Here is a 10,185-nt window from a genome sequence, read left to right on the forward strand (position 1 = left end):
TTTATGTTTAAAAGTACCCCATGCCATGTTAGATAGATTATAAACCTTGGAAAATTATTATTTTGCATGTATTTAGACAAACATAGATCCAAGGTTTATTAGGGTTGCATGCACACTTAGGAAGTGTTAGATTGCTCAAAACCCAACAGTGGTATCAGAGCCTAGGCTTGCTTGTTTGATACTTGATGCAAAATAGTGAAAAAAGTCGAAATTTTTGCTGTCTGCATGATGGACTCGCCGAGTCCAAGGAAAAATTCATTCTACTCGCCGAGTAGGTTCGTGCACTCGGCGAGTAGAAGGTTCAGAATGCAAATTTTCGACTTTTGCTGCTGAAAATGGACATGAAACTTTACCCTAAACTGTTTTGATGTTTTAAAACTTATTTTGCTTGGTGTAATGGTTGTTCTAATCCATTTACAATAGCATATATCAAAATTTCATGCTTTGTATGTGTTCATATAATTCTTGAAACTTTGATAATCATGTTTATGTTCTTATGAATTGTCACACCCCCAAACCAGACGGCGGAAACGTCCGGGGGCTGTCGTGACTCAATTGAATACCATAACATTGAATATATATGAAACATAACAACATTCATCACCATGCATTAATATAGTACAACCAGTAGAGTTTACATGAAGTACATTGTTTAAACATTACATTCCCAAAAATAAATTGTTCGATTCATCATAGATAAACTGCAAGCCATCACTGAATATGATTTCCTTTGATTCACTGGTTCCCTGAGAATACAAGTATTTTGAAAAATGTCAACATATGAAATGTTGGTGAGTTCATAAGCGGTATTTGAAAAACAATGTTTCGTGTTGTTTGAAAACCACCAGAAAATCCGATATTTTCTGAAAAGAAAAGCTTTTGAAAACGTTTGTGAAGATCCATAGGTATGCTTGTTTGTTTCTATGCTTGTAAAAATTGTTCATTAAAGTTGTATGTATTTCGAACCCGTATGTATTGAAAACCCTAGGAAAACCCGATGTTTTCCTAATTCCTTGAATTCCATGAAGTTACATTGAAACCATTGCATATCGTGTAGTGTCAGTCCCAGGCGACGTCGGATTATTTTTTAGCATGATTATTTGCTACAAACACGCGTCACACAAACGACCAGTTTCTAGCTATACTAACGATCCCGTAGGCGTCGTCCGTACTAATCACGTTATCCAATCGCCCTGACTAGGTGTAGTCCCACATCCGAAGAGAAAGAGGACACGAAGACCTCAATGACTCCATTGACCGGTTGGGGATAAAAATGTACGAGGGGTCCCAGACCCGCCTCGCATAAAAAGGTAGACTCTACTAGCAATACCAAAGGACCCTTGGGGACCAGTAGTATACAAGCCATTGAAAGTCCTTTTACGTTGTGTTAGATCGGTAAAACCCAACACTTCGTAAGATAGATGTCTTCGGGCCTTAAGATCAGGTCATTGGGCTGGCTAGGCCCAACAAACAAGATTTTACAAAGATGGCGTGTAGACGTCTGTGCACACTCGCATGTATATTGAATTCCCAAACGTTATTTGTATGAATCGCAACGTCGTCGTGTTAGTAGTTTCGGATTTTCATTGGTTCGATACCGAACCAATTCGTTTCACAACGATTTTTGGTTTTGTAGTGTATTGTATTTCGTCGATAGTCGCGGTGCCATCATTTGATCAAATTGTATGTATTGAATTAGCCTTGAAATTTTTCTGTTTTCAGCCCCTCATTGTTTGTAAAATTTACTTTTTCAACCCTTTATTTAAATACTTTCCGGTTTGGTCCTTAAATCAATTTTCTTGACATTTTAACACCAAAAATTATTGTAATTAATATTTTTCAGCATATTTTTCATAAAAAACAGTTTAAGTCCCTGGAATTTCAGTTTTCTCGGTTATAACCCTTCTTTGTCGCAATTTTGACAATTTTGGCCCAAATTGTAAAATTTTTGCAACTATGGTCCTTTTTAAATTCAAAAAGCATTTTAAACCTTTGAAAAGGACTTGGAACACTTATAGTCCACTGTTTTACAGAAAAACACAGTTTTGGCCCTCCAAAACAGAAAATCTCGCATAATGGGCCTCATTGGGCCGAAAATGTCATTTTTAGCCCATTAAGCTTAATGTTTATGTTTTTAATCCTCTAAATGAGTATATTTCCAGAAATTGTCTTATTGAAACTGTTTTGACACACTTCATCCATCAGAATTCGTAATATGTCAATTTGGGCCCTTAATTTTGTATTTTTCACATTTTAGGTCCAAAAATTTGTGTTTTTAGCCCAAAGAAATTGTTACTAAACCACTTAACTATTTTTCTAGAAATACTTTGTATGTAGAAATATATTTGATGCTAAAATCAATTAACATAAGGTATATCTCGGTTTAGAGGGGTTTTATGGCTAGATCCAACATTACAACACACAAAAGCATACATATAAGCATGGAAATCATACAAGGCATACAAAGCACATATAGATCTACACTTTCACTTGTATTCCCACCCCCCCCCCCCCCCACAAAACTCATAAAAACAGAAAATAGGGGGTATGAAGCTCACCTTAGGGTGTGATTTCGGTTCTTGAAGAAAAGATGGAAGAAAACTTAGTGATTTTTGGCCTTAGCACCCTTTTCTTGAAGATCTCGAGTTTGAGATGGTTCTAGGATGCAAGATCACGATTTTTGCATGGATTAGGAAAGGATTTTGATAAAACAAAGAATTTAATTCATAGATCCAAGCATAACCTTACCTTGGATGAAGAGTTGGTGGAAATATCCTCTTGAAAGCCTCCTAATTTTCAAGATTTTTGAGTGGAGAGGGAGGAGTGTTCTTGAGAGAGTTTGAGAGATTTTTGTGAGTGTGTGTGTGTGAGTATGGCCGAGAGTGAGAGAGGGAGAAGGAAGAAGTGATCTTTGAAGTGATACTTGCTTGGAAACATGAGTTTTGTGCATGGAAACCCAACAAATAAAAGTGAGGTGGCAACCCAAAGTCAACTCTCCCTTTTTCCTTGGGCTTGGGCCAAGAATGGAGAGGGAAGAAAGGATTTTTGGGCTTTTTGCCCCTAAGCCCAATATTAGAGTTAGTGTGGGTGTTTATTGGCCTTATAAAATAAAATTGTGATTTTTATGCTTTAATAAGCTAGATTAGGTTAATCATGGATCAAAGCTTTTAATTTATTTCATTCTAGGCCCAATATGACCCAAATGTTGAAATAATTTAGTGTGGGTCCAATTAGAGCCCAATTAGGGTTCTAAGCCCATGATAGTCTAATTGGAAGCTAATTGGTCCATTTGGATCCAATAAGGAAATCCTAGTCTAAAAAGGACTTAAACAAGGACTTCTAGGGTCTCCAATTGTTTGATGACTATTTGTAGTACTTGCATGATGTATTTGATTGAAGTTTTTGATGTCATAATAGTAGGTGTTACACATGTTCTTAAGTTTTTGATTCACATTAACTTGAGTGTACAGATTACATGACACAAAATTTCCAGTTGTGACATCATCCCCCCGTTAGAGGGAATTTCGTCCCGAAATTCTGTTTGAAAGCTAGATTTGAGAATGCTAGAATAGGTGAGGGTACTTTTGCTTCATTTGATCTTCGCGTTCCCACGTGAATTCTGGCCCACGCTTTGCGTTCCACCGTACCTTCACGATCGGGATGCGACTCTGCTTAGTACGCTTCACCTCCCTGTCCATGATTTCGATTGGTTCTTCGACGAACAGGAGATTCTCATCGATTTCGATTTCGTCAAGAGGAATGACAAGGGTTTCATCTGATAAGCACTTTTTCAGATTAGAGACATGAAACACGGGGTGTACACCGTTTAGCTCCGCGGGTAGTTGTAGTCTGTATGCTACTGGGCCTATTCGGGCGACGATTTCGAAAGGTCCAATGTATCGCGGGTTCAATTTTCCCCGTTTTCCGAAACGTATAACCCCTTTCCAGGGTGAGACTTTCAACAGTACTCGATCACCGACCTGGAATTCTAAGGGCTTTCGCCGTTTATCGGCATAGCTCTTTTGTCGGTCACGCGATGCTTGTAATCGGGCTCTGATCTGAACGATCTTTTCTGTGGTTTCGCGAATGATCTCCGGTCCTGTTAGTGCCTTGTCCAACGCATGCGTTCTTGCTAGCTGGGTGTCACCTACTTCAGCCCAACATAACGGTGATCTACATTTACGCCCGTACAGTGCTTCGAAAGGAGCCACCTTGATGCTCGAATGGTAACTATTGTTATACGAGAACTCGATCAATGGTAGGTGGGTATCCCAAGACTTTCCAAAGTCTATCACACATGCACGAAGCATGTCTTCAAGCGTTTGAATGGTTCGTTCACTTTGACCGTCCGTTTGTGGGTGATATGCGGTGCTCATATCGAGATGAGTTCCCATTGCCTTGTGGAGTGATTGCCAAAAGCGCGACGTGAACCTACTGTCCCTATCCGAGATGATAGATTTTGGCACTCCATGGAGTCTTACGATTTCTCGTAGGTACAAACGCGTCAGTCTCTCCATCTTGTAGGATTCTTTGATTGGCAGGAAATGGGCAGATTTCGTCAGTAGGTCGATTATTACCCATATGGTGTCCAGTCCGTCCGACGTCTTGGGCAGCTTGGTCACGAAATCCATAGAAATCCCCTCCCATTTCCACTCAGGGATTGCCGGTTGCTGTAACAATTCGGAAGGTTTCTGGTACTCCACCTTTACTTTGGCGCACGTAAGGCACTTACCAACATAGGTAGCGATTTCCGCCTTCATGTTAGGCCACCAATAGTGTTGTTTAATGTCCAAATACATCTTGTCCGAACCGGGATGAATGGAGTAACGTGTCTTGTGGGCTTCCTTCATAACGGTCTCCCTAAATCCTCCGATTTTTGGGACCCAAATACGGTTCATGAAGTAGTATACCCCATTCTCTTTTGCTTCTAGGTTCTTTTCCATCCCGCGCAATGCCTCGCTAATTCTATTTTCCGTCTTCATAGCTTCCGACTAGACTGATGCAATTTGAGTGGCCAGGTGAGATTGAATGGTTATCGAGAGAGTTTTCGTATGGCGATTAGAGTACTCCTTCCGACTTAATGCATCAGCTACCACGTTGGCCTTGCCTGGATGGTACTTGATCTCGCATTCGTAGTCGTTTAGTAATTCCACCCATCTTCGTTGTCTCATGTTCAGCTCTTTCTGATTCAGGATGTGCTGGAGGCTCTTGTGGTCCGTGAAGATGGTGCACTTTGTACCGTACAGGTAGTGCCTCCAAATCTTCAGAGCGAAGACCACGACTCCCAGTTCTAGGTCATGGGTCGTGTAATTTACTTCGTGCGTCTTTAGCTGGCGGGACACATATGCTATCACTCTTCCACGTTGCATGAGAACGCAACCTAAGCCCTGATTCGACGCGTCACAGTAGACCACAAAATCTTCCATTCCTTCAGGTAGAGATAGTACAGGAGCACTACAGAGAGCTTGCTTCAAGGTTCGAAATGCAATTTCTTGTCGGTCTGTCCATTTGAATGGCACGCCCTTTTGCGTAAGCAAGGTAAGCGGCTTGGCGATCTTAGAGAAGTTTTGGATGAATCTCCTATAGTAGCCTGCTAGGCCTAAGAACTGACGAATTTCTGTGGGCGTAGTCGGAGTTGCCCATCCTTCCACGGCTTTGACCTTAGAGGGATCCACATGAATTCCGTCTTGACTGACTACGTGGCCTAGGAAATTCACGCTCCGGAGCCAGAACTCACACTTAGAGAGTTTGGCGTAAAGCTTTTCCGATCGCAGAGTCTCTAGGACTTGTCGGAGATGTTGGCCATGCTCCTCTTTGCTTCGAGAATAGACGAGGATGTCATCGATAAACACAATGACGAAGTTGTCTAGGAATGGTCGACAGATTCGATTCATTAGGTCCATGAATGCGGCAGGTGCATTTGTTAGACCGAAGGGCATTACGACGAATTCATAATGTCCGTAGCGGGTTCGGAAAGCGGTTTTAGGAATATCCTCTTCTTGGACTTTGAGTTGGTGGTATCCGGACCGTAGATCTATTTTAGAAAAATAGCTAGCTCCTTGGAGCTGGTCGAATAGATCATCGATTCGTGGGAGTGGGTAGCGGTTTTTAACAGTGAGTTTATTTAACTCTCTGTAATCGATGCACATTCTGAAAGATCCGTCCTTCTTTTTGACAAAGAGCATCGGAGCTCCCCATGGCGAGTAGCTAGGTCGGATAAATCCCTTGTCCAGAAGCTCACTGAGTTGGCTGGACAATTCCTGCATTTCAGCAGGAGCCAATCGATATGGCGATTTAGCGAGAGGAGTTGCTCCTGGAACGAGGTCGATTCGGAATTCAACCTGTCTCTCTGGGGGTACTCCTGGAAGATCTTCAGGAAATACGTCCGGAAATTCACACGCTACCGGAATGTCTTGGATGTTAGTTTCTTCTTTGGTCTTGTCCACTACGTGAGCCAAGAACACCAAATTGTTCTTTCGCAGATATTTTTGTGCTTTGATGCACGAGATGAGACGAAGATTCGTACTGGGTTTGTCTCCGTAAATTACTAGGGTTTCATAATTTGGGAGACGAAGGCGAACGGCCTTCTCGTGGCACATAATCTCAGCATGGTGGGGGCTTAACCAATCCATGCCGATAATCACATCGAAACTCCTAATTGATACTGGCATTAGGTCTATTCGAAAAACGTGTTGGTTGAGGGTTAGGGTACATCCGATGTAGATCTCCCTAGTGGATTCGGTTTTCCCATTGGCCATTTCTATCGTATAGGTTTCATTTAGCTTCTGGGATTGTTGTTTTAATAAATGTTTAAACTTCTCGCTTACGAAACTTCGCTCCGCTCCGGTATCAAATAAGATGCATGCATAAGTGTGGTTTAGGAGGAACGTACCGGTCACAACTGCGGGGTCCTGAACTGCATCACTCTGACCCATAGTCAGCATTCTTCCTGCTCCTCTGTTTCTTGAGTTGTTGTTGTTAGGGCAATCTCGACGGAAGTGCCCCGTCCTTCCACACCCGAAGCAGGTGTGGCTAGGCCCTGCATTGTTGCCGCCGGTGTTGTTGTTATTGCGGTGATTGTTGTTGTTGTGGTTGTTTCCCTGATTTTGATTCTGGGGAGGATAAGTCCTGCAGAACCTTGCAGTGTGTCCCCTTCAGTTGCAACTGGTGCAATGGAACTCCTTACATTCTCCATGGTGATGGAAACCGCACTTGTTGCACTTGGGAAAATTACCAGAATAGGGTCTTGAAGCATTTGAAGTAGCTGAGGCTGGAGCATGTGGTGTGGCTGGAACCGGTGCGGTGACAGCGTTAACTGCCACCGTTTGCTGCTTTTTAGAGGTCTCGGGGCCCTGACACCCCTTCCTCTTGTGGTTCTTCCCTCTCCTGCCATCACCCTCCTTTTTCTTCTCAGTCTCTACTGGCTTCTCGCCCTCTTTGTTGTTATGATCATATAACCTCTTTGCCAATCTCTTCGCACTGTCAAACGTTTCAGGGTTCGCAGCTATCACATTCCCCTGAATGGGAGGTGTCAGTCCCCAGATGAATCGTTCGATCTTCTTTCCTTCTGATGTGATCATACCCGGGCACAACAGAGATAGTTCGCTAAATCTCGATATGTAGGCATCGATGTTCGCATTCTGCACAATGAGGTTCCATAGCTCCTGCTCCATCTTTTGTATTTCGCCTCGGGGGCAGTACTCAGCCGTTAACATCTCTTTCATTTCTGCCTAGGGGATAGAGTTGGCGACAGGGAGCGTCATAGCTTCCACGTGTCCGTTCCACCAAGTGAGTGCTTGGTCCACAAAAGTACAGGCCGCGAACTTCACCTTCATCTGCTCGGGGCAATCGCATATCTCGAATACCGACTCTACCCTCTCGATCCATCGCTTCAGAGTGATCACTCCTCCAGTGCCATTGAAAGTCCGTGGTTTAGCGTTTGTGAAGTCCTTGTAGGTGCACGTTTTAGTGGGTCCTTGATTCGTCCCGTTGTTCGAACTTCCGGATCCTTGCCCGTTACCTCCTCCGTTGTTCCCTCGGTGAAGTTGTGCCATAGCTGCTGTGACCGCAGCAAACACGGCTGCCTGAAAAGCAGTGGTGTCAACTTCGGGCGGGGTTGGTTCGGGATTTCCGCGAGTAGCTCGGCGAGGCATCTTTCTGTCATGAAACGGAAAGATGTTGAGTGTACGTGGTTTCTGTGAGGTTGTAATCCTACTAACTAGGTGTATGGTACGAACCTAAACATTACTACCATCGGGCATACAATTATAACGTCTCAACACATAATAACTGGTAATATCATTGCAAAACACACAAAAGTTCATTAATATTATCCGCATGTAATACAAGAAAATTTGCTCGTAAGAGCATACATAAGTGACACTAATCCGACAGCATAACGGCTCCATGAGTAGTGTAGTCACTTAAACATAGAGCCGGAGTACATAGCATAGTTCCTAATGACCTACTATGATAAGTCTATCCCTAACCGCGATGAGCTGCGTCTGGAGGTGGTGCCGAAGTCATATGCCGAAATGTTGCGCCAGTAGCTGCGCCATCTTTGCCATGTCTCCAATAACCTCATCTCTCTTATGCTCTGCTCGCACTGCCCGAGCTTCCATAGCATACAGCTATTGTCGCAGTGCGGCGATCTCAGCTTCGAGGGAACGGTTCTCTCTTGGGGGGTTCACTGGTGGAGCGGGGTGATCTGGCTGTGCCTCGTTCTCGCATGGCGGGACGGGGTCCTGATCCCCGACCTGACCTTCCTCGTCGTCTTCGTCGATCTCTCCAAATTCGTAGTCAGTGTCTACATATTCGTCGGGTCCGACGTCGTGTGCTTCCCCTGGATTCTCCCCCGGTTCATCCCCAAGCATCCCGTGTGCTACTAGGACCTGATGAAACTGAATACCCTGCTGCTCTTCCTCAGGCTCTTCCTCTTCTAGCCACCCGTTGTTTCCCTGATTAGGGAAGTAGGGGTCTCCAGGGTGATGAAAACCAGCCATGCTGTCTGCGCGAGTATGTAAATATGCTAACATTATTCCTAGGTGTTATGACTATTGTACATACTAAGCGAACGTTCTCTTTTTGGTGATAAGGGTATAGTTTTAGGTTCCCTAGCCATCCCGATCTCATCAAGACGTGTGTTACTTTTACTTTGGAGAGAATGTAGTTGATCAGGCTACATTCACTCCTTGGTATCACTAAGAACAGTCCCGAATTAACCGAGATACCAGCATTATTGTGTTTGATTCAGCGTTAGGTCCTTATTCCTAATGCAAGCAAGTGTGTTTTATTTACTTGTTTTGTTCAGAGTTATGTTAGTCCCTCTTTTTGGTTTATAGTTGCATATCAATGTGTGGCTCGACATGCTAGTTCACTATAAACAAAGCTCTGATACCAACCTGTCACACCCCCGAACCAGACGGCGGAAACGTCCGGGGGCTGTCGTGACTCAATTGAATACCATAACATTGAATATATATGAAACATAACAACATTCGTCACCATGCATTAATATAGTACAACCAGTAGAGTTTACATGAAGTACATTGTTTAAACATTACATTCCCAAAAATAAATTGTTCGATTCGTACATAGATAAACTGCAAGCCGTCACTGAATATGATGTCCTTTGATTCACTGGTTCCCTGAGAATACAAGTATTTTGAAAAACGTCAACATATGAAATGTTGGTGAGTTCATAAGCAGTATTTGAAAAACAATGTTTCATGTCGTTTGAAAACCACAAGAAAATCCGATATTTTCTGAAAAGAAAAGCTTTTGAAAACGTTTGTGAAGATCCATAGGTATGCTTGTTTGTTTCTATGCTTGTAAAAATTGTTCATTAAAGTTGTATGTATTTCGAACCCGTATGTATTGAAAACCCTAGGAAAACCCGATGTTTTCCTAATTCCTTGAATTCCATGAAGTTACATTGAAACCATTGCATAGCGTGTAGTGTCAGTCCCAGGCGACGTTGGATTCTTTTTTAGCATGATTATTTGCTACAAACACGCGTTACACAAACGACCAGTTTATAGCTATACTAACGATCCCGTAGGCGTCGTCCGTACTAATCACGTTATCCAATCGCCCTGACTAGGTGTAGTCCCACATCCGAAGAGAAAGAGGACATGAAGACCTCAATGACTCCATTGACCGGTTGGGGATAAAAATGTACGAGGG

Source organism: Lactuca sativa, chromosome 8, assembly GCF_002870075.4.
Source record: "Lactuca sativa cultivar Salinas chromosome 8, Lsat_Salinas_v11, whole genome shotgun sequence".
Taxonomy (NCBI): Eukaryota; Viridiplantae; Streptophyta; class Magnoliopsida; order Asterales; family Asteraceae; genus Lactuca; species Lactuca sativa.